At 45.4% G+C, this 26,333-nt stretch overlaps 1 protein-coding gene across 1 annotated transcript in view; it reads left to right on the top strand.

Moving 5' to 3' along the window:
* Positions 1–26,333, top strand: part of TNNI1 (troponin I1, slow skeletal type) — a 1,221,672-nt gene that overhangs the window by 248,592 nt on the left and 946,747 nt on the right. The gene's annotated exons all lie outside the window — the stretch shown is intronic.

Below are 26,333 nucleotides of genomic sequence, written 5' to 3' on the forward strand. Positions count from 1 at the left end.
TTTCTAAGGGGGCGGTTCGTTCGGCGTCATAGCGACGTCAGACGGCAGGCATCCAATAGAAGCAGAGGGGCGGAGATGAGCGGGACGTAACTTCCCGCCCACCTCCTTCCTTCCGCATTGCCAAAGGAGGCAGGTAAGGAGATGTTCATCGCTCCTGCAGTCTCACATACAGCGATGTGTGCTGCCGCAGGAATGAGGAACAACATCGCTAATAAACAGAAAACGATTTTTGTTTCAGGACGACCTCTCCGCGGCAAACGATTTTGACTGCTTTTGCGATCGTTTAAGGTCGCTCAGAAGTGTCAAACGCTGTGATCTCGTTAATGAAGCCAGATGTGCGTCACAAACAACGTGACCCTGACGAAAACTCATTAACGATATCGTAGCGTGTAAACCCCACTTTAGTCATGTGATGACGAGCTGCTAATAGAAATTATCTCAATGTTAAATGAGAAACATGGGAAGAAAAGCTACGGTAATTGTCACATGTAAGTATGAAAATCGAGTGGAGTGGCGATGTGATGACTGCTGGAACCAGAAAGCAGAGCTGAATCCTGACAATGAGTATATTACACATTGTTAGGCTTGGGCTACAGGGCTTAATTTTTATAATGAAAGCGCTTGTCCAGATTTGAGATGAATGTCTGCAATCATTCTGTGACTGCAGGCTTCTGAATTCTCACAATGCTTGTTCTGCACACTTTTAGGATTCTCCAGTTCCACTGGCGAGAGTAAGTGATCATTTGAGCACAGCTGATTTGTATATTTCTGGCCACATTCTGATTTTACCGTGTTTTTCCAAAAATAAGCCCTAGCAGGGATTTTCAGCATTTTCGGAGCAAGGCTTAAATATAAGCCCTACCCCGAAAATAAGCCCTAGTCGCGGTTCAATAATGATGTGTCCGTGCAGCTAACAAAGTTAAAGAACACTGCAGAACACTTCATTATAGAAAGCAGGCACCCCGCAATCACTCTCACCAGATGTCAAAGGGGAGGACCTGCAGATATCACACACACACACAAATCTGATCTCACACACACATCCGATCTCACAGACAAACATCGGATCGCACACACAATCAGATCACACACACAAACGTTGGATTGCACACACTAACATCGGATCACACACACAATCAGATCGCACACACACTCACCACATCCAGCGACACCGATTTCTTCTCGCTGGCAGAATACTGAGAGGCTGTGCAGTGTAGCGCAAGGACCTCCCACAATGTTAACTTACAGGACCTGTGGACACGTTACTTCCTTCCATCACTCCCTGCAGCCAGAATCATTCTGTAACGCTGAATGTGATGAATGAGTAAGTGAGCCTGTCTGTCTGTGATCTGATGTGTGTGTGTGTGTGAGTGTGTGTGTGTGTGTGTGTCAGCCAGAAGCAGGGAAAGATGGCGTGCTGCACCCACCGGAGATCACAGGGAGGACGTGGGAGCCACGCAGACGTCCGGGTCTGGTAAGTATGAGTCTCCTGGGAAGTGGGGGGGTCTGCTTTTTTGGGTGTAAACTTACCCCCAACCATGTTTCTCCAAGAATAAGACCTCGAAAAATAAGCCCTAGTGCTTTTTTGGGGGGGCAAAAAAAGTATAACACAGTGTCTTATTTTTGGAAAAACACGGTACATGTTCAGCCTCGGTCAATTCATTTTCAGCGAGTGAGGCCATCCATATCTAGTCAGCACATAACCATATGTATGTAGATTGCATACTTGTGTTTTTGTGACTTTCTACTCTCACTGCCAGTACCAAAGAATCCTGATAGCATGCAGTGTGCACATTTTAAGAATTCAGAAGTCTGCAAGTTCATTGAGAGACACATAAAGAGACATATAGAGTGACACATAGAGTGATTGCAGACTCATCACAAACTTGGATAACCCCTTTAATGCTCCCTTAACTTTTCAGATGGCACAATACTTTATCAAAGAGGTTGTCTACTACTTTAACATTGATGGCATTTCCTTAGGATAGGTCATAGTTACATAGTTACTAAGGTTGAAAAAAGACCTAGGTCCATCTAGTTCAACCTTCCTCCACCAGTTCTACACCTGGTCACCAAGTCACTTATAACCAACAATGTTTTGTGTACTGAGGAAATCATCCAGCCCTTTTTTAAAAGCTGTTATAGTATCTGCCATTACTACCTCTTGTGGTAGGGCATTCCACAGTCTGACTGCTCTAACTGTAAAAAACCCTTTCCTATTTAGCTGTCGGAATCGCTTTTCTTCCACTCGCAGTGAGTGTCCCCTGGTCCTTAGTATTGTCTTTGGAAGAAATAAGTCATGTGCCAGTCCTTTATATTGACCACACATGTATTTATACATATAAATGAGATCTCCTCTGAGACGTCTTTTTTCTAAGCTAAACATATCTAACTTTTTCAACCTGTCATCATATGGGAGACCTTCCATCCCTTGTAGTAGTCTAGTTGCCTGCCTTTGAACTGATTCTAACTTCTTATGTCCTTTTTAAAATGTGGAGCCCAAAACTGGATCCCATATTCCAGATGTGGCCTTACAAGTGATTTATAGAGGGGTAACAATACGTTGGGATCACGGGATCTAATCTCTCTTTTTATACACCCTAGAATCTTGTTTGCTTTTGCAGCTGCTGCCTGACATTGAGTGCTGCTGCTCAGCTTATTTGTAATGAGAATACCCAAGTCCTTCTCCTGTTCTGTAGTCCCAAGTTTACTTCCATTTAATGTATACGCAGCTATAGGATTACTCCGTCCTAGGTGCATTACTTTACATTTATCAACAATAAATCTCATTTGCCAAGGATCTGCCCATTCTGACATCTTATCCAGATCTTTTTGTAATATTGTACTATCAAGGTCAGTTTTTAATATCCTACATAGTTTGGTGTCATCAGCAAAGACTGACACTTTACTATCAATCCCATCCACAAGGTCATTAATAAAGAGATTAAAAAGAATTGGTCCAAGCACAGATCCCTGCGGCACCCCACTGCTGACTATAGCCCATTTAGAGAATATACCATTTATGACTACTCTTTGTTTTCTATCTTTTAGCCAATTCCTTACCCAGTTGCATATAGTTTCCCCTAGTCCTTGCTTCTGGAGCTTTAGTATAAGGCTATTATGTGGTACAGTATCAAATGCCTTTGCAAAGTCCAAATAAATCACATCAGCTGCATTACCAATATCCAGGTTTGCACTTACCCCCTCATAGAACCCCAACAAGTTGGTGAGACACGACTTATCTTTCATGAATCCATGCTGTCTGTCAGTTATTATATTATTTTCTGCAACATATTTTTGCATGTCATGCCTTAAAATGCCCTCAACAACTTTGCATACTACTGATGTCAGGCTTACTGGACGGTAGTTGCCTGGATCTACCCTCTTACCTTTCTTAAATATCGGTACCACATCAGCAATCCTCCAATCCTGAGGCACCAACCCTGTTACAAGCGAGTCTAAAAAGATGAGATACAGCGGTCTGTCAATTACGGAGCTCAATTCCCTCAATATTCGTGGATGAATGCCATCTGGCCCTGGGGATTTGTCAATGTTTAATTTACTCAGACATAGACGTACTTCTTCTTGTGTTAAATTAATTATATCTGGTGGGGAACTTTGATTTTTCACTTGTTGAATGATCCCTGGTACAGTCAGTTCCTTGGTGAACATAGATGAGAAATGCATATTTAATATCTCAGTCTTTTGTTTGTCCTCTATAACTAACTTGTTATTATATTGTAAGGGGCCAATACTATCCTTTGTTTTCCGTTTGGCATTAATATATTTATAAAAGATTTTGGGATTTATTTTAATGTCATTGGCGATTTTTGTTTCAGTAGCTAGTTTTACTTGTTTGATTTCTTTTTTGCATTTCCTATTGATATCTTTATACTCCTGAAATGCTATTTCTGTATTCTCAGCCTTCAAGATTTTAAACGCCCTTTGTTTTTGCTTTATTACACTTTGTACAGTCTTATTTATCCATAGTAGTTTCTTTTTATTCCGGGACATTTTATTACCAAAGGGTATAAGTTTTTTACAGGACTCTAGCAGTATATCCTTAAACTTTCCCCATTTATGTTCAGTATCCCCAGTTACCATGACTTTGTCCCAATCTACACATTTAAGCTCTTCCCTTAATTTGTTGAAATCAGCTTTAGGTCACCAATGTCTGATCGGCTGGGGTCCAGCACCTGGCACCCCCGCCAATTACCTGTTCTAGATGCCGGCAGGTGACTGGAAAGGCTCAGTTCCGGATCTGCTCCGTCTTCTAATAGTGGCAGCAATCCCCTATTCAAATCAATGAGGAGCATGTGCTCAGCCACAGACACTATTGGAAGACAGAGCAGATCCAGAAATAAGCATTTCCGGCAACCTGAACCAAAAGCAGCTGATCAGCGGGTGTCCCAGACCCCGGCAGATAAGACTTTGATGACCTATTCTAAAGATAGGTCATCAATAATAAAGTAATCTTGCTATATATGAATTATTACTTGTGTACAGGATCAGAACTAATAACAGCATCACAACCACCAGAGGTACAGAAATACATAATTAGAACCCCCATATGTACAGAAACACAGAATCACAACCACTAGCAGTACAGAAATTCATCATCAGAACCACCAAAAATACAGAAATTCATTATAGACCCACAATCAGTAAACCAGTAAATTCATCACCAGAACCACTAGCAGTACAGAAATACATCATCAGAACTATCAGACGTACAGGAATTCATAACCAGAACAACAAGCAGTATAGAAATACATCCATATAGCCCCATCAGTTCAGAAACACAGCATCAATACAGAAATACATCAGCAGAACCACAAGCAGTACATGATACATCAATTGCTATGTCAGCTCAGACCCATATACTGTACATTGTATTGCATCAACCTACAACTTCCAGTACATCCTTAAAGGGAATCTGTCATCAGGTGTTTGCCACCTAATCTGACAGCAGTTTAATGTAGAGCCAGAGATACTGATTCCAGCAATGTGTCACTTACTTGGCTGCTTAGTGTAGTTTTGATAAAATCACTGATTAATCAGCAGTAGATTATCATTAGAGGAGTACTTGGCGTGCTGCCAGTTAGTCCAGAATATTCATGAGCTCTGCATAACTGCTAGATCTGCAGCAGAAAAAACATTAATTTTATCAAAATGACAGCAAACAGTTCAGTAAGTGACATGGCTGGAATCAGTGTCTCTGTCTCTACATTATGCTGCTCTCAGATGGGGGAGTAAACACCTAATGACAGATTCCCTTTAACAGTGGTAAGGAGATACTTGGGAGTTATCAGTCATCATCAGACTGTGGACCATACAGGAACCACACTAAGGCCTCAGTTCCACTTGCGGTTTGTACGGACGACTGCAATCTGAAAAAACATCGGATTGCACTCGCACCAGTGTAAAACTATAGGGCAGTGTCTATCTACGATTGATTTCTCATGCCATATTGGCATGAAAAAAGAATTGCTGCATACTGAAACTCGCAGTGAGTCTCAGCTCACACAGACCCATACAAGTCTATTGGAGAGTGTTCTGCCTTCTTTCACGTAACGCTGTGAATCTCCGGCATACAGCTAAACCCTTGTTCACATTTCAAATAAACAGACTGGAATTCAGTAGCCTTGATTTATTAGCTGGTAACGTGAACTTGATTGCAGGATACGGGGAATATACAGTGAATATAGGAATATCCAAGATGCAGGTGAACACGGTATATCCAAGATGCAGTTGAATACCGTATACGGAATATGGTATATCCAAGATACTGTTTTATATGGGTAAAAACTATAACAAGAAAATTATTACAGTCAGTACAGTGCTAATACAGAGTTAACATAGCATAACAGTGCATGAGATACAGTTCTTATGAGAATGTAGGTGAAAGGTCACTGCATCTGCAATACATAGAAAATCTTATCTATACAAACAAGGCAGGGGCTAAGATGTAGGATTGCAATGTACAATACATTTACTACAGTCTTCCACCTAAGATTCTATCACTAACACATGTAATTTGATTTGCTCACCGGATTACACTAGGCAGGGGTGAATGTACAGAGAGGTAAGTCGGCAGGTCCTTTCCTAACAAATCGAAACAGAAAATGGCTGCAGGCTTCTTCTCAGCTCAGAAGGCGTTCCTTACCCAGAATACATTTAGCTTAAAGGGAAACTCAGCAATTCAAAAGAATAACAACGACCTCTAGGGGTTGTAACAGAAATTGCAATGAATGACTATTAGCAGGCTGCCATGAGGCAGAACACTCCCCGCTTGGCGTCAACAGATGCCACTATTTGGTTCTTTTGGGGAAATCAGTAACACAAGTTCGGTTACAGGCCTGAGGAACAGTTTGTTCTCCCCAAGCTTGCACACTCTGACCTCTACCTTACGTACTTTCCCATCCTTGCTGGGAAAAGGTTGGTGACTAGGCCGAGTGGCCACTCATTCCGATGTGCTTGACTGTCTTTCACAAGTACAACATCGCCAATTTTGAGGTTTGGGTGGCCTTTCTGCCACTTCGTCCTGGTTTGCAGAGTGGAGAGGTACTGCCTTTTCCATCTGTCCCAAAAGACATTGGCTACATTTTGTATAATGCAGAGTATTACGAACTTAGCTCTTTCCAGATTAGAAGCGGTGAATGCATGCTTGCAGTGATGCCATCCTCTACAAGGTCTCTGACTTGTAGGTAGTGTTATCTTGTAGGAAAGAACTACATGAAGTAGAAAAGCGATGGCTCGAACGAGTGACTTCCAAGTCGAGAACCTGTTGAATCGATGAGATTTGAGGTGATTACTTGAGGTCACTGTATGTAGAACAGACACTTGAGGATGAAGCTCTTCGTCGTCAGCTGGGTCCACTAGCTCAAATGTATCAGACTCTCTGATGTCAGGCATCAAACGGTGCAAGAAGGCAGGACCTGTGAACCATGTAGTGTCTCTCAGATGACTTGGTGCAACGGATCTAGTCGCGTGGTCTGCAGGATTGTGATGGGTAGACACGTAGTGCCATTGACTCGGGCAAGTGGATCTTCTTATCCTTAGTACCCGGTTGCTGACGTAGACATAGAAGCGTCGCGATTCATTGCAGATATACCAAAGTACCACTATGCTGTCTGTATAAAATTCGATGTCTTTGATCTCCAGACTCATCCCATCTGAGATAAGTTCGGCCAATTCAACCGCGAGGACGGCGGCGCAGAGCTCAAGTCTGGGTATCGTGTGTTCACGGAGTGGCGCCAGTTTTGCCCGGCTCATAACGAAACCGATGTGGCTCTGTTCATTCGCATCTGTGGTTTTGAGGTACACTACTGCTGCGATCGCTTTGACTGATGCGTCACAGAAGACACAAAGTTTTTGTGTTTTGACTTCCGTGGATGGCACAGGAGCATACGGTCGTTTTACACGAAGGCCGGTCAAGACTTCGAGAGACTTCCTCCACTCAGTCCACAGATCTGCTTTTTCTGCTGGAAGTGGGTCATCCCAATCAGATGTCTCTTGGGTGAAGTCCCTTAGCATCATCTTGCCTTGGATGGCTACTGGAGCCACAAATCCCAGTGGGTCGTACAAGCTATTCACAAAAGAAAGAACTCCTCTGCGCGTGAAGGGTTTCTCGTCTTTGTTGATCTGAAAGGTGAAGGCATCCGTCTTCAAATCCCAAAGCAATCCTAGGCTCCACTGCATAGGAAGAGAGTCACTGCTTAGGTCTAAGTCGTTTAGATCATTGGAATAGTCTTGAGAGAGAAAGGCTTCCATCAATTCTTGGCTGTTGGAGGCAATTTTATGCAACCTCAGGTTAGACAGAGCAAGCATTTCTTGAGCCCTTTTTAGCAGACTGATTGCAGGCTCAGTTGTTGGTGTGGACTTCAGGCAGTCGTCTACATAGAAGTCTTTTTCTACAAAGGATCTGACATCTGACCCATACTTTTCTTCACCCTCTTTGGCGGAATTTCTGAGGCCATAGATAGCGACTGCTGAGGAAGGACTGTTCTCAAAGATGTGTACCCTCATCCGGTACTCTGCAATGTCTTTATCAGGGTCGTTGTCGTGATACCAGAAGAACCTCAAATAGTTTGTGTTCCTCTTTGATGAGAAAACAGTGGAACATCTGTTGTATGTCAGCCATGAATGCCACTGAATCCTTGCGGAAACAGAGTAGTACTTCTAGGAGTCTGTTGTTGAGGTCTGGGCCCGACAATAGGACATCATTCAATGAGACGTCTTCACATTTGGCACTCGAGTTGAATACCAATCTTATCTGTCCTGGCTTTTTGGGATGGTACACACCGAAGATAGGTAAGTACCAACACTCCTCGGAGTCTTGAAGTGCGGGTGCGACCTCCGCGTGGTTGTTCTGTAATATCTTCTCCATGAAGGTAAAGAAGTGTTCTTTTGTCTCAGGTGACCTCTGAAGTTTGTGCTTGAGGGAGATGAAGCGATTGTAGACCATTTCCCTGTTGTTTGGTAGGCGTCGTCTCCGAGGTCGAAATGGTAGTGGTGCGACCCAACTGTTTGATTTGTCTTTGACTGTTTCCCGATCCATGGTGTCCAAGAACATCCTATCTTCTATGAACATCACTGTCTTGTTGTCTTCCTTTGTCCTGTGGAAGACTGCACACCCTATGTGGTTTTGTTCACCTTCACAAGCGTGGTCTTCGTTGGAAGGAACTGAGAAAGGGCAAGGCAGAGGTGTGCTGCACGGTAACTCCTTTACCAGCAGACTATTCTGACATGGCTGGAAGAGAGACGGGCATCCATTTTCTAATGTATTGGTGAGCATACTGTTGACTTAGGCCGGCTTGTGTGCTCCTCCTAGACAGACGTCTCCTATAATGACCCATCCAAGATCGAGCTTCTTGGCGTATGGAGCATTTTGGAAGCCGTTGATGTATTCTCTAGTCTTGTGAACTCGTAGTATATCTCTTCCCAAGAGTAAAGCTATTGGGGCTTCTGGGTCCAACTCAGGTATCAGGTGAGCTATACGCTTCAGATGGGGGTGATGAGCAGCTACCTCCGGTGAAGGTATCTCAGACCTGTTGTCAGGAATCTGATTGCACTCCAGTATGGTCGGTAATGATAGACAGATCTGGCCATCTACAGACTCCACTTTGTATCCGGTTGCTTTCCTCCCCGCCGTTTCGACAGTACCTGCGCATGTCTTCAAGGAATAGGGAGAACCGGGGCCTACAATGCTGAAGTTGTTAAAGAAGATGGATATGCCTAGAGATCTGTTGCTCTGGTCATCCAGGATTGCATATATCTTGATCGCTTTGTCCCTATGGCCTGCTGGGAAGACTCGGACAAGACAGATTTTTGAACAGGATCTTCCTCCTACGGGTCCTCCGCAGATCTTGGTACATTGAGAGGTGACCTCAGGGGAGTCCACGTCAGTATCCTTCTGCTTCGCATTGTGCTCCTCTGCTTGTGACAACACTCGTGGGGGTGGTCCAGGGTGTAAGGCTGTATTGTGATCCGTGATGCTGCCTTCTGCACATTTCACACTAGCTTCACAATTCCTGGCGAGGTGTGATGTTGTAGCACAGCATTTGAAGCAGATGTTTTCCTTGAGGAAACCTTTGCGATCCTCTAAAGACTTCTCCCTGAAGGCTCTGTATTTTAGTAGCGGATGCGGTTTCTTGTGTAGCGGACACTGCTTACTGACATCTTGAGGTCTGTTCTCTTCTGGAGGTGGCTTACCAGCATGTTGAGAGGGTCCTGTGGAAACAATGTTAGTTTTATGGACTGCCACGGATGTCCTACTGAGTTTGACACCGGGGGTAGTGGGACACGACAGGGTGAACTCAAAACTGGGGTCATTTCTGACTTTAGCTTGTTGAACAACAACATTTACAAATACAGTGAAAGGAGGAAAAGGCACATTATGAATTTGTTTGTACCGTGAACCACATGTGACCCACTTTTCTTGTAGGTTGTGAGGAAGTTTCTGCACTTTCGGATTAACTCCCCTGGCAGTGTCCAGGAAAGCCAATCCGGGCAAATTTCCTTCCTCCTGGGCAACCTGTAACTCTATCAACAAATCACTCAGTTCTCTAAGTTTTTGATAACCTTTAGGCCCTATCTTAGGAAAACCATCAATTATTTGGTATAAAGCATTTGCAATGGCCTCTATGGACCCATAGCATTCATCAAGTCTTTCCCACACCTTATGTAGGCCTGTGGCTGGATGCTTTATATTAATGTCTCTTAGGCGGGCTTTGCACACTACGACATCGCAGGTGCGATGTCGGTGGGGTCAAATTGAAAATGACGTACTTCCGGCATCGCGTGCGACGTCGTAGTGTGTAAAGGTTCGATGATACGATTAACGAGCGCAAAAGCGTCGTAATCGTATCATCGGTGCAGCATCGGCGTAATCCATAATTACGCTGACGCGACGGTCCGATGTTGTTCCTCGCTCCTGCGGCAGCACACATCGCTGTGTGTGAAGCCGCAGGAGCGAGGAACATCTCCTACCAGCGTCACCGCGGCTTCCATAGAATATGCGGAAGGAAGGAGGTGGGCGGGATGTTTACGGTTGGCCGCGTGACGTCTCAGTGACGCCGCACGACCCACCCCCTTAATAAGGAGGCGGGTCGCCGGCCAGAGCGACGGTCGCAGGGCAGGTGAGTACATGTGAAGCCGGCGTAGCGATAATTTTCTCTACACCAGCTTTCACAAGATATTGTACCTGCGACGGGGGCGGGGACTATCGCGTGCGACATCGCAGCGCACATCGCATCGGCTTGCGATGTCGCAACGTGCAAAGCCCGCCTAAGTCGTTTGGCGTGCTCAGCCGACTCATTCCCAAGCCACTTTACTAGAAGATCTAACTCCTCGCTACAAGAAAGGTCCAGACCCTGAATAGTGTTCTGGAACGAGGCTCGCTATGACCTACAGTTCTCAGCTTTGTCAGTGAACTTTACAAGTCCCTTGGTAACCAGTTCTCGGCGAGCAAAGAACTTTGCAAAGTCCATGGTAGCTTGGTTGGTGCTGGTGCGAGCTGGTGTGTTATAGTCATGTCTAATGTGTGGTGTATGACCATACCTTTTAGGTGCTTCAGTCTCAGGGTAATCTGTATAATACCGTTCTAAAGCAAAGGGTGCCCCTCTAATTCATGATAGAGGTGATACCTTCTGTTCTGTAGAGCTGCAGTTGTAGTCGACGTCGACCTGCTGCATAATTTCTTGCTTACAGTACTGCAGTTCGGGATGAAGTCTCTGGTAGTCGATATAAGCTGATCGATGTCGTGGATCAGGGTTGTCATCTGTTCCGGGATGCTGGTGGACATACTCTGAGATGCGTTGGGTTGGATCTTGTTGCTCTACGTCTGGTCCAAGTACGTTGCTGCGTTCCTTGGATTCAGAATACTCCACGGCCTCCAGGAACTCTTCTTTGGCTATTGCCGCTGCTGCCTACTTTTCTGCAATAAGTTTGTCCAGAGAGGCCTGCAGGCGTGCTTTTTCAGCTTCTTGTTCAGCTACCAAGTGTGTTCTGTCTGCTTGCAGGTGTGTACTTTCTGCTTTTCGATCTGTTTGCAGGCGTGCACTTTCTGCTTCTCGATCTGCTTGCAGGCGTGCACTTTCTGCATCTCGGTCTGCTTGTCTTAGCTTTAGTTGCAGCTCTTGTGCAGCAAAGGTGGATTTTACTTTTGCAGGATCAGCTTCTGCACGAGCGAGAGCAGCAAACTCTTTCACTGAAGACTTTTTAGAGCAGCTTGCTCGGGATCTTGTCCTGACTGAGGGTGCTCAGGATGCAGACATTGTGCACTCAGCTGTGGATTGATAATAACTTGGGTGGAAAAGCTGGGTCTATACATGAACGGGTTCCGCGTGGCGGGAAAGGTGTCCTGCTTGCTGGGGAGGACTGCGGTCTTGATCCCTGTGGCTGTATGGTAGCTGCTGTAGTACCCGTATGCGGTGCAGTGTGGGTGATAGTGGTCCCATGTAGTCTATTCAACTACCGCCTGCGGTCAGTGTCCGTTTTTACTGTTCTGCCTTCTTTCACGTAACGCTGGGAATCTCCGGCATACAGCTAAACCCTCGTTCACATTTCAAATAAACAGACTGGAATTCAGTAGCCTTGATTTATTAGCTGGTAACGTGAACTTGATTGCAGTATACATAAAATATACAGTGAATATAGGAATATCCAAGATGCAGGTGAACACGGTATATCCAAGATGCAGTTGAATACGGTATATGGAATATGGTATATCCAAGATACTGTTTTATACGGGTAAAAACTATAACAAGAAAATTATTACAGTCAGTACAGTGCTAATACAGAGTTAACATAGCATAACAGTGCAGGAGATACAGTTCTTATGAGAATGTAGGTGAAAGGTCACTGCATCTGCAATACATAGAAAATCTTATCTATACAAACAAGGCAGGGGCTAAGATGTAGGATTGCAATGTACAATACATTTACTACAGTCTTCCACCTAAGATTCTATCACTAACACATGTAATTTGATTTGCTCACCGGATTACACTAGGCAGGGGTGAATGTACAGAGAGGTAAGTCGGCAGGTCCTTTCCTAACAAATCCAAACAGAAAATGGCTGCAGGCTTCTTCTCAGCTCAGGAGGCGTTCCTTACCCAGAATACATTTAGCTTAAAGGGAAACTCAGCAATTCAAAAGAATAACAACGACCTCTAGGGGTTGTAACAGAAATTGCAATGAATGACTATTAGCAGGCTGCCATGAGGCAGAACAGAGAGTGTGAAATAATGTACTGCACTCAGATGTTATCAGAGTGCAGTGTGATGTACGCAAAGACAGGCAGCAGAGGAGATGGGGAGAGAGTGCTCACTCCCTCTTCTCCACAGCTGTGATCCGATCACAGTCGCCTGACACTCTCAGCAGAATGGGAGCTGAGGGTCATTAGCGTATTGCATCTGATGCTCTCTCATCGGAAGCGATGCGCAAGTGGGACTGAGGCCTAATAATGAGAATTAGTCAGTATCACAAATAAACATTTACATCCAGGTGCATTTTAGATGAAGTTGTCGCTGATTGGAGTCGTTTCTTTATTTTCTTCTTCTTGTCCAGATGCCATGATGACTTTTCACATCCACAGCTCATCTTTGTAGACTTTCATCCTCTCCTGTCTTCTGCAGCACATCTCGGCATGATACCCTTAAAAATAGCAGAATAATTAGAATACTCCTATACAAAGATATCTGCTCTACACTATGCCCCAGAATAAATAACAACTATGTTGTTCTCTGCACAAAATATGACCCACACACTGTCCCTCTCTATGGTACGTGCCCTTCACACCGTCCTCTACTTTCCATACTGAGCCCACTCTTCACACTGTCCTCTCACACTGTGTCCCCTTATACTGCCCAGCCTTTATACTGTGCCCGCTCATCACACACTATGGCCTCATACTGTACCCACAAGCTACACCCTCTCCATACCGCCCCACCTGCCACTACCCATTCTCTATTCTGTGCTGTGCCCTCTCACATTTTTCTCATCCCATATGGTCTCCTGACTACCTCCATACTCAGCTCCCCTAACTCCACATACTGTGTTCATAGATACTTCCCTCTCCCAATCCTCTCTCCCCCATACTGTGCCCCCCACATATAACATACACTACAGTTCAAAAGTTTAGGGTCACTTAGATAGTTCCTTATTTTTGAAAGAAAAACACATTTTTTTTTCAATGAAGCTAAGATTAAATTAAATAGAAATACACTCTATACAATGTTAATGTGGTAAATGACTATTCTAGCTTCAAATGTCTGGTTTTTAATGCAATATCTACATAGGTGTATAGAGGCCCATTTCCAACAACCACCACTCCAGTGTTCTAATGGTACATTGTATTTGCTAACTGTATTAGAAGGCTAATGGATGTTTAGAAATCACTTGAAAACCCTTGTGCAAGTATGTTAGCACAGCTGAAAAAAAGTTTTGCTGATTAGAGAAGCTATAAAACTGACCTTCCTTTGAGCTAGTTGAGAATCTGGAGCATTATATTTGTTGGTTCCATTAAACTCTCAAAATGGCCAGAAAAAGAGAAATTTCATGTGAAACTCGACTGTCTATTCTTGTTCTTAGAAATGAAGGATATTCCATTCGAGAAATTGCCAAGAAACTGAAGATTTCCTACAACGGTGTGTACTACTCCCTTCAGAGGAGAGCACAAACAGGCTCTAACCATAGTAGAAAGAGAAGTGGGAGGCCCCGCTGCACAACTGAACAACAAGACAAGTAGATTAGAGTCTCTAGTTGGAGAAATCGACATCTCACAAGTCCTCACCTGGCAGCTTCATTAAATAGTACCAGTAAAACGCCAGTGTCAACGTCTACTGTGTAGAGGTGACTCCGGGATGCTTGCCTTCAGGGCAGAGTGACAAAGAAAAAGCCATATCTGAGACTGGCTAATAAAAGGAAAATATTAATATTAGTAACATAGTATCATCATAGTTTTTAAGGTTGAAGGGAGACTCTAGGTCCATCTAGTTCAACCCGTAGCCTAACATGTTGATCCAGAGGAAGGCAAAAAAAACCAATGTGGCAAACAAGCTCCAATAGGGAAAAAAAAATCCTTCCTGACTCTACATACGGCAATCAGACTAGTTCCATGGATCAACACCCTGTCATAAAATCTAATATACATAACTGGTAATATTAAATTTTTCAAGAAAGGCGTCCAGGCTCTGCTTAAATGTTAGTAGGGAATCACTCATTACAACATCATGCAGCAGAGGGTTCCATAGTCTCACTGCTCGTACAGTAAAGAATCCTCGTCTGTGATTATGATTACACCTTCTTTCGTCAAGACGTAGCGGATGCCCCCATGTTCCTGTCGCAGGCCTAGGTGTAAAAAGATCTTTGGAAAGGTCTCTGTACTGAACCCTCATATATTTATACATTGTGATTAGATCCCCCCTAAGTCTTCGTTTTTTCCAAACTAAATAACCCCAAGTTTAATAACCTGTCTTGATATTGCAGCCCACCCATTCCTCTAATAATCTTGGTCGCTCTTCTCTGCACCCTCTCCAGTTCAGCTATGTCCTTCTTATATATCGGTGACCAGAATTGTACACAGTATTCTAAGTGCGGTCGCACTAGTGACTTGTACAGAGGTAGAACTATATTTTTTTTCATGAACACTTATACCTCTTTTAATACATCCCATTATTTTATTAGCCCTGGCAGCAGTTGCCTGACACTGTCCACTAAAGTTAAGTTTACCATCCACCCAAGTCTTTTTCTGTGTCTGTTTTACCCAGTGTTCTACAATTAAGTACTTAATTATAAATTTTATTTCCTCTACCCAAGTGCATGACTTTACATTTATCTACATTAAACTTCAATTGCCACTTCTCAGCCCAATCCTCCAATTTACATAAATCTCCCTGTAATATAAAATTATCCTCCTCTGTATTGATTACCCTGCAGAGTTTAGTATCATCTGCAAATATTGAAATTCTACTCCGCATGCCCCCAGCAAGGTCATTAATAAATATGTTGAAAAGAAGCGGGCCCAATATTGGCAAAAAAACACAGACATTGGACAGAGGAAGATTGGGAAAAAAGTGTTATTGACAGACAAATCAAAGTTTGAGGTGTTTGGATCACACAGAAGAACATTTGTGAGATGCAGAACAACTGAAAAGATGCTGGAAGAGTGCCTGACGCCATCTGTCAAGCATGGTGGAGGTAATGTGACGGTCTTGGGTGGCTTTGGTGCTGTTAAAGTGGTAGGTTTGTATAAGAACAAGGTAAAAGGGATTTTCAATAAGGAAGGCTATCACTCCATTTTGCAATGCCATGCCATACCCTGTGGATATAACTTGATAGGAGCCAATATCATCCCACAACAGGACAATGACCCAAAGCACACCTCCAAATTATGCATGAACTATTTAGGAAAGAAGCAGGTAGCTGGTATTCTGTCTGTAATGGAAATGCCAGCCCAGTCACCAGATCTCAACCCTATTGAGCTGTTGTGGGATCAGCTGGACCATATGGTACGCAAAAAGTGTCCATCAAGCCAATCCAACTTGTGGGAGGGGCTTCTGGAAGCATGGGGTGAAATATCTCCAGATTACCTCATCAAATTAATAGCTAGAATGCCAAAGGTCTGAAAAGCTGTAATTGCTGCAAAGGGAGCATTCTTTGACGCAAGCAAAGTTTGAAGGAGAAAATTATGATTTCAAGTAAAAATCATTATTTCTAACCTAGTCAATGTCTGGACTATATTTTCTATTCATTATGCAATTTATGTAATAAATAAAAGTATGATTTTTCATGGAAAAGACAAAATTGTCTGGGTGACCCTAAACGTTTGAACTCTAGTGTAACCCCCTTTCCTATGTAGGCCTCTGCATGTAACATCATCTCTATCACCACACAGGCAGCCCCTCAGCATGCAACATCACACCCTTGATGCATGGGGCTGCTTGATGAAGTCCCCCAGCACCTGTAACATCACCCCCTCCCTCCCCAAGCGAATAACATCACCCTCTTCCTGCACAGCCATCCAGTATATAGCCCCACACTTACAACATCACCCTCTTACATCCAGCCCCATGTATGTAAAAATTACCCCTTACCCTGTACAGTTCCCCAATATGCAGCCCCCATGTAGGAACATCCAGTTATCCTGTGCCCCCAAACACCATCTCACATTACTCACTCTTAGCCCCTCTCTTCTTGGTGCAGCCCCTCAGTGTGATCTCTCCACAGTTCCTCATCTCCAGCAGCCATAGCACAACGCTGAGCACTAGAATGATGGGAGATCAGCTCCGCACTGGAGTAAGAAGCCCCACCCCTTCTGGTGACATTATCACCTCACAGGAGCAACTACATTCTAGACACAGATGGATTCCTCTGCTGTGTCTCCGCTGCCTGTATTGTGCAGCTGATCAGCAGGATAGCTCCCTGCTGGCGCACACTTATGACAGACGAGGACAATCTGGCTATGGGCACCCCACAGCCTCAGGCCAAAATCAAGAGACCAGGTTGCCTTCTTTACTGACTGACCTGCATGATTACAAACATGCCCTGTAGTGATCAGCTGACCTGATCACACTACAGACATTGATAAGGCCTTAATTTAGGTTGATGCAATCTAGTCATGCATCCCTCTTTAACTGTCTGCAGCCCAAATTATGAGTCACCCGTGGTAGCATGCATAACCACTCTCTTTCACACACACCAGAGACATGCTCAGATATGAATAGAAAGTAAGACTCCTTTATTCCGGAAGTTTGTACAGGTATATATAACCGGCTTATTGGCTAGGTGCCAAGAATACGTAACACGTCTCCTATTGGATAAAGTAGAACAGCTTATTCTGTGATATACAATTTACTGTAATGTGCTTGGTTCCTCATTTATATTAAGCAATGTCAGCATGATTCACTGGTCACAAGAATAGCCCAGACTGTCTGTCTGAGTCTTATGCCAAGAGATATGTGGGGTACAGTTCAAACACCATCTTAAATCCTGTTCTTTATGGATATCTCCATGTAACAATGATATACTCATAATAATTCATAATCTTGTCCATAACAGTCCCCCCTTTGGAGATAGCCAAAAAGTCTTTCCTTACTTTTCCCGAGTCTATTGATCTGTCCTAATGCCGATGGTTACCTCACTCACATACGAGATACCCCATCCCTTGTGGATGAGTCTTCCCACCCAACAGAGTATGCATAGGAAGCCAGATCCTGACCGTATTCTCTAGACTGTCCTCATGGCTATATTCCGCTGGCACACGTTATTCAGGAAGGGGGAACGTGGCAGTAGTCCTCTAATGGGCTAATATTTATCAGAGTTGGTTTCTCTCAGAGTCTCAAGCTCCTCAGTCCTCAGGCGGTAATGGTGGGACATCATCAAAGGTGGGATGCACAGTCGTCTTCTGGTCCACATGCTTAGATATCATCGTCCTGGCACAAAGTATCGGGTAGAAGAGGGTAGACAGTCATCTCCTGGTCCCAGGCAGGTCCGACATCTCTTTGTAGTGGAATGCATGGATCTTCGTCCGAAAGAAAAAGAGTGAGAGGAGAGAGAGAGAAAGAGAGAGAGAAAGATTGAGAAGAGAGGAAGAGAAAGAAAGATTGAGAAAAGAGAGAGGAAAAGAGGAGAGAGAGAGAAAAAGAAAAGAGAGAAAAATCTAGATCTGGTTGGATCTGGAGGAGAAAACTCAAAAACGTATATTAGGCAAATGTTTAAACAAACAACAAGCTTAGTTGAAGTATCTGAGGCTACTTCTAAACAGGATTTCATAGGGTCTCAACCTAGTGGTCCCTGCTGGGGTGTGTCTGACACTGAACAATGCAAGGGGAAGACTCTCATGCCCTTGCTTTCTACACTGCCCCATCCTCCCAACCTTCCCTCTATTCTGTGGCTGGTATGGGGTGTGTAGAGTCAGTTCTGTGTCTAAAGGTCCAGTCACACTAAGCAACTTACCAGCGATCACAACAACGATAGGGATCGCTGGTAAGTTGCTAGGAGGTTGCTGGTGAGATGTCACACTGCGACGCTCCAGCGATCCCACCAGCAACCAGTGACCAGCCCCCAGCGCCGCATGGAAGATGCTGCGCTTGGTAACTAAGGTAAATATCGGGTAACCAACCCGATATTTACCTTGGTTACCAGCGCACGGAGCTGCACGTGCAGAGAGCAGGGAGCAGCGCACAGTGAGCGCTGGCTCCCTGCTCTCCTAGCTACAGCACACATCGGGTTAATTAACCCGATGTGTCCTGCAGCTACATGTGCACAGAGCAGGAGCCGGCACTGACAGTGAGAGCGGCGGAGGCTGGTAACAAAGGTAAATATCGGGTAACCAAGGACAGGGCTTCTTGGTTACCCGATGTTTACTGTGGTTACCAGCCTCCGCAGAAGCCGGCTCCTGCTCACTGCACATTTAGTTGTTGCTGTCTCGCTGTCACACACAGCGATCTATGCTTCACAGTGGGACAGCAACAACTAAAAAATGGCCCAGGACATTCAGCAACAACCAACGACCTCACAGCAGGGGCCAGGTTGTTGCTGGATGTCACACACAGCAACATCGCTAGCAACGTCACAAAAGTTGTTCGTTAGCAGCGATGTTGCTAGCGATGTTGCTTAGTGTGACGGGGCCTTAAGGCCTGCCATATCTCTTTAGCTGGCAGTGAAAGCAGGTCACTAGCCACTTTCTATGGTCTCCAGGAGCCCACAGCTGCACCCTATCTCAGTCCTCTTCTTCTTCTGAAACTTGCTCTTGTAGGGTCAGGACAATGTTTTCTCAAGACTTTCCATCTATCCTCTTTTCTTCACATCGGGGTCATTCAAAAAGCTCAGATTGACTGACTGTTTCTCTGGTAAGTGGTCTTGGGGCTTCTTTGGCTGTTCTGTCAGTGAGGGCACTTCTTACTGCTTCCCTTGACTCCTCCAATGTAGGCCTCAACCCTGCTCACCGCGACTCTGTCTGGCAATAGCAAAGCTTCCATCCGTTCTTCTATGGCCTCATGGCGGCGTACAGTTCCATTGGCAGTGATCAAGTCTCTTGTCTTCCATACAGAGTAGATGCTGGCTGCCATCTTGCAGGCTTCAGCGAGAGTACATACATCTGCTTCTTCACAGACAGGCATGCGGGTAGCGACTGCTTTATCAGCACAGCGTCTTCTGCTACCAGCACCATACCCATGGGGAACCGTCTTCTTGATGCACATCTTGATCCATCCATAAAGGGGTTAAGTCAGGGTCCAAAGGTGTATCCGTCACTGTATCGAATCCAGAGTTTCAGCTATGCCAGAGTCGACTACCTCTTCCACCAAGGTGTCAGAGGTGGGACACTCCCCCCTTGGAAGAGGGAGAAGTTCAGCAGGATTAAGGACCCCACACCGGGAGATGGTGACTTTGTCAGGGAGCAGTGATGTCATACGGGCACTGATCTTCAACTGGTGCTTTCGGTAGGTGTTCAATCTGGCTGAGTAGTGTTCAAAGGGCTGCTGTCTTCCTCCATGGCAAACAGGTAGAATGACTTCTGGGCTGGAGATGATGTGATGATACTCTTCAGGTGACTGTGACTGTAACTCAGGTGACTGTGACTGCTGCACATCTGTATGTGGGGTGATCTTGTAAGCTGCTAGATTCATCTCCATACGTCTTGCCATTTGAAGGAGGGTGTCTTGGTCCTTACCAGCTGTAGTTTACATGTGGGCTCTCGGAGACCTGATACAAAGGACTATACCCAGGTTTGTAAGAAAGAGCAATGGGTGTAACTTTGGGGTCAGGAGAACACTGAAATTCTAAAAACTAAGACTCCCTAAAACCCCGGGGAAAGAGAAAAGAGCACAAGAGGGTTTGGAAACTACCAGCAGCACCCCCTGACTACATCTACACAACTAGGAAAAAGCAGTGGAGCGTATCTACTCTACCTCTCCTGTGCTGACCCTGTAACTGGGGTCCCTGCACTCTCCCTCATCCCAACGGTAGACCTGATGGTGGTCAGGGTCGAGCCTCCAGCGTATCCCTCTCTCCTGTCAGACCCTGCAAACTAAGACACAAAGGATTACTGGGTGCTGCCAACGAAAACTCTAATATATGTCAACTCCTGATGATCAATGTCCCCTTGGGACCACATGAACCTCCACCCTCTCTATCAGGGAACTCTTGTGCAAGATACCAGGCAGGATAACATACAAGTGAGAATATCTCAAACCAGGCTAAGCATCAACTGCCATAGGCAGAAAAATATTCACTGTCCATCAGGACTAATAGTGAGCAGTCTATATGGTCTACTAAATTGTATAACATACAACAAAAACAAACATGCAAAAGTGAAGGGAAAAGGTTTCCACAGGACTATCAGCAATAACCTCTGCTAAGGTTCATGAGTGGGAACACAATGGAGAAAAACTGCATATATGACCAAAAATGGAGTGTGTGTGTTTCAGGTCCCTGTCTCCCCCCTCTGCAGTCCCTGCTATGTCAGCAATAAACAGAGCAGTGGCTGTAGCTGCTGAAACAAAAATTGGGAACTGGGTGTCGGCTGGACTAAAATGGCGTCAAAAGATGAATTATGTAGTGTCTGAGTTAAAACGTCCACTGAAAATAATTACCGATAAGAAACAGCCGCTAAAAGAGGAAGTAGGTGTTGGCCAAAAATGGCGTCTGAAGAGTCCTGGGAGGGAGTGACATGTATTGTGACTAGTGATGAGCGAGTACTAAAAAGCTCGGGTGCTCGAAGCTCGGGCCGAGCCTCCCAAGATACTCGTGTACTCGGCCCGAGCACCGAGCCCAATGTTATCCTATGGGAGACCCGAGTATTTTTGTGAAATGACCCCCCGGCAGCATGTAGAAACCCTAAAAATGTCACAAAAGTCTCAGAAGAGTGCTCAAATGACATGGCATCAGCATGGGGAAGACCCCTTGAAGCATTTATCACTCAAAAGTCACAGCTGTGAACAATTTTGTCCAAGTTTTACGCCATTTTTACGGACTCACCAGAAAACCTTCCAAAATGACACCAAAATGAATTTTCATGGCGGAAATGTTAAGGGCACATACCCAATAGTGAGATAGAGCTGGTGTATGTTACTTTTTGAGATTAATACATGAAAGATTTTACGTGAAAACCTTGTGTGGCACTCCGATGTCCAAAACGCATGTTTTGTGCTTTTTACTAACGATGTCGGTCATTTTTTTTTTCATTCTATCTCCCGTCGGTCTGTCTCTCTCTGTCTTGTCTGTCCCCCTCTCACAGTCTGTCGGTCATTCTCCCCCCTCTCTCTTACTCACCGTTCCCCGATCACTGCTGCGGCACTGCACGGCATTCACACTGCTCCTGCGGCTTTTCCTCTTTTGAAAAAGCCGGCCGCTCATTAATCAATCTCGTATTCTCTGCTTTCCTGCTTTTCGGCGCCTATGATTGGTTGCAGTGAGACACGCTCCCACACTGAGTGACAGCTGTCTCACTGCACCCAATCACAGCAGCCGGTGTGTGTATACTGTGCAGTGAAATAAATAATTAAATAATTAAAAAAAACGGCGTGCGGTCCCCCCAATTTTAATACCAGCCAGATAAAGCCATACGGCTGAAGGCTGGTATTCTCAGGATGGGGAGCTCCACGTTATGGGGAGCCCCCCACCCTAACAATATCAGTCAGCAGCCGCCCAGAATTGCCGCATACATTATATGCGACAGTTCTGAGACTGTACCCGGCTCTTCCCGATTTACCCTAGTGCGTTGGCAAATCGGGGTAATAAGGAGTTAATGGCAGCCCATAGCTGCCACTAAATCCTAGATTAATCATGTCAGGTGTCTCCCCGAGATTCCTTCCATGATTAATCTGTAAATTACAGTTAAAAAACACACACACCCGAAAAATCCTTTATTAGAAATAAAAAACACTAACAAAGTCCCTCATTACCAATTTATTAACCCCGACAAACCCTCCATGTCCGGCGTACTCCACAGTCCTCCAGCGTCGCGTCCAGCTCTGCTGCATGGAAGTGACAGGAGCTGCAGAATACACCGCCGCTCCGGTCACCTCAATGCAGCTAATGAGATGAGTATAGCGATCAGCTGAGCTGTCACTGAGGTTACCTGGATCCAGCGGTGGATGCAGCGGTGGCCGCGGGTAACCTCAGTGACAGCTCAGCTGATCGCGCTACTCACCGCCGCTCCAGTCAGCTCCATGCACCAACTGAGGTGAGTATAGCGATCAGCTGCTGTCACTGAGGTTAATCGCGGCACCGCTGGATCCAGCGGTGGCCGGGAGTTACCTGACTGACAGCAGCTGATCGCGCTATTCCCTTCATTAGCTGCGTGGAGGTGACCGGAGCGGCGGTGTCTTCTGCAGCTCCTGTCACTTCCATGCAGCAGAGCTGGACGCGACGCCGGAGTCCGTGGAGTACGCCGGACATGGAGGGTTTGTCGGGGTTAATAAATTGGTAATGAGGGACTTTGTTAGTGTTTTTTATTTCTAATAAAGGATTTTTCGGGTGTGTGTGTTTTTTAACTGTAATTTACAGATTAATCATGGAAGGAATCTCGGGGAGACGCCTGACATGATTAATCTAGGATTTAGTGGCAGCTATGGGCTGCCATTAACTCCTTATTACCCCGATTTGCCAACGCACTAGGGTAAATCGGGAAGAGCCGGGTACAGTCCCAGAACTGTCGCATATAATGTATGCGGCAATTCTGGGCGGCTGTTGGCTGATATTGTTAGGGTGGGGGGCTCCCCATAACGTGGAGCTCCCCATCCTGAGAATACCAGCCTTCAGCCGTATGGCTTTATCTGGCTGGTTTTAAAAATGGGGGGAACCGCACGCCGTTTTTTTTAATTATTTAATAAATAATAATAAATAATTATTTAATAAATAATTAAAAAAAACGGCGTGCGGTTCCCCCCATTTTTAAAACCAGCCAGATAAAGCCATACGGCTGAAGGCTGGTATTCTCAGGATGGGGAGCTCCACGTTATGGGGAGCCCCCCACCCTAACAATATCAGCCAACAGCCGCCCAGAATTGCCGCATACATTATATGCGACAGTTCTGGGACTGTACCCGGCTCTTCCCGATTTGCCCTGGTGCGTTGGCAAATCGGGGTAATAAGGAGTTATTGGCAGCCCATAGCTGCCAATAAGTCCTAGATTAATCATGTCAGGCGTCTATGAGACACCCTCCATGATTAATCTGTAAGTTACAGTAAATAAACACACACACCAGAAAAAAATCCTTTATTAGAAATAAAAACACACACACATATACCCTGGTTCACCACTTTAATCAGCCCGAAAAAGCCCTCCTTGTCCGGCGTAATCCAGGATGATCCAGCGTCGCATCCAGCGCAGCTGCATGGAGGTGACCGGAGCCGCAGCAGACACAGCCGCTCCGGTCACCTCCACACAGCAAATGAACACAGCCGCGCGATCAGCTGCTGTCACTGAGGTTACCCGCGGCCACCGGTGGATGCAGCGGTGGCCGCGGGTAACCTCAGTGACAGCAGCTGATCGCGCGGCTGTGTTCATTTGCTGTGTGGAGGTGACCGGAGCGGCTGTGTCTGCTGCGGCTCCGGTCACCTCCATGCAGCAGCGCTGGATGCGACGCTGGATCATCCTGGATTACGCCGGACAAGGAGGGCTTTTTCGGGCTGATTAAAGTGGTGAACCAGGGTATATGTGTGTGTTTTTATTTCTAATAAAGGATTTTTTCTGGTGTATGTGTTTATTTACTGTAACTTACAGATTAATCATGGAGGGTGTCTCATAGACGCCTGACATGATTAATCTAGGACTTATTGGCAGCTATGGGCTGCCAATAACTCCTTATTACCCCGATTTGCCAACGCACCAGGGCAAATCGGGAAGAGCCGGGTACAGTCCCAGAACTGTCGCATATAATGTATGCGGCAATTCTGGCCAGCTGCTGACTGATATTGTTAGGGTGGGGGGCTCCCCATAACGTGGGGCTCCCCATCCTGAGAATACCAGCCTTCAGCTGTATGGCTTTATCTGGCTGGTATTAAAATTGGGGGGACCGCACGCCGTTTTTTTTAATTATTTATTTATTTATTTTACTGCACAGTATAGACACGCCCACCGGCTGCTGTGATTGGGTGCAGTGTGACACCTGTCACTCAGCGTGGGGGCGTGTCTCACTGCAACCAATCATAGGCGCCTGTGGGCGTGGAAAGCAGGGAATATGAGATGGCTGTGTACAGAGCACAGCGCGCCGGCCGGTATAAAGGCTCGGTCACGCTGTGCGGGCCGGCCAATCACTGCAATTCCACAACTAACAGGGCTGTGGCATTGCAGTGGTCTGCCAGCCAATCCCTGCATGAGGGCTGGCTCTCAAAAGAGCGCCAACATGCAGGGATGACGACCACGAGTAAAGCACGAGTATTGCAAAATTACTCGGTACCCGCCGAGTAGCCCGAGTACAGTGATACTCGTGCGAGTACCGAGTAGTTACAAGCATGCTCGCTCATCACTAATTGTGACATCTACATTCAGGAGGTATTCAATCTGTCACTGGGAATATGGATTATATAGGGACCCCTGGGCTGACCCTGTAACTAGGGACCCTGTGCTTGCCCTCATCTCGACGGTAGACCTGATGGTGGTCAGGGCCGAGCCTCCAGCGTATCCCTATCTCCTGTCAGCCCCTGCAATAATATCCCCATACCATACCCCGGGCTGGGTAAAACACTGAGTGACAGAAAGAAATCTACATTCAGAACAGGAAATAATGGGGTGGGCTTACGTGGACACAGTGCTTCACAGACAGCACACAAGTCCACCCTATATATCAGCTTATGTTTCTTATTTTCACAGACAGGTAAAATACACATAGTGTAGTTGCTAGATTCAGAATTACTCATCAATTCTCATCTAACCTCCCCCCTTTGGAGAATTCTCCATTTCAACATACGTACATTCACAGGACACTGAAATAGAAACTAACACTTCCTTCTTTTTTTTTTTTTCCAATTTCAACCCTACGGTGTTATACACAATAACTGCGTACATTATACATAAACATCTTCCAGTGTCACTTGGGTGATAAGGTACACGCACCCTCACTGTAAACCTGGCTCCATTACTGGCCAGAAAGAATCCCCAGCTTTAATCTGGGTGAGCCTATACAAATCAGTTTTGGTGGTGGGGTGAATCATTGTTAAATCATTGTCATCTTCCTGCCCCCCCTCGGTGTCTTCTGTTGCTCCAGCAACAAATAGTTGGGACTTAAGATGGCTGGAAAAGGGAACTAGGTGTGGCCCAACCTGAAATGACGTCTGGGCAGGCTAGGGAGGGCGTTTGGTGGGCAGGGGGACAAACTACACAAGTCCAACCCTCTGGGGACGACTTATGAGGAGGGGGCGTTGTTTCCTAATGGGCTTGGCCACTTCCTGAGGTGCCATTTTCTGATCTGGTGCAATATAGAAATATCTACTATGCCAATTTTATCTTTCAAAATCCCTTGCTTATTTAACAAGACATCTTTCCATTCTTGCTCCTCTAATCTCCCTCTCTTGGCTGTGATCACTGCCACCTTGAGGAGCGACTTCATATTTTTAATATTCTTTTTACCTTTTTGCTCGCTTACTAATTCATCTGCCGTTAACTTGACAGGTGTGGACTGATTAGACCCCATGCTTCAAGGGTACACGACCTAAACCTAACACGTCAACCTGGATGTCTGATCTGCCGCAATCCCCTTTCTCTCCTGGACCAGCGTCTATACACATCCACAGAATACACAGAATTTCTACCTCAGTCCACAAACCACAACACAAACGGGTTGTCCTACCAGGAAGAAGTGTCACGTGGGTGATAGATACTAAAT

Source organism: Anomaloglossus baeobatrachus, chromosome 2 (assembly GCF_048569485.1).
Source record: "Anomaloglossus baeobatrachus isolate aAnoBae1 chromosome 2, aAnoBae1.hap1, whole genome shotgun sequence".
Classification (NCBI taxonomy): domain Eukaryota; kingdom Metazoa; phylum Chordata; class Amphibia; order Anura; family Aromobatidae; genus Anomaloglossus; species Anomaloglossus baeobatrachus.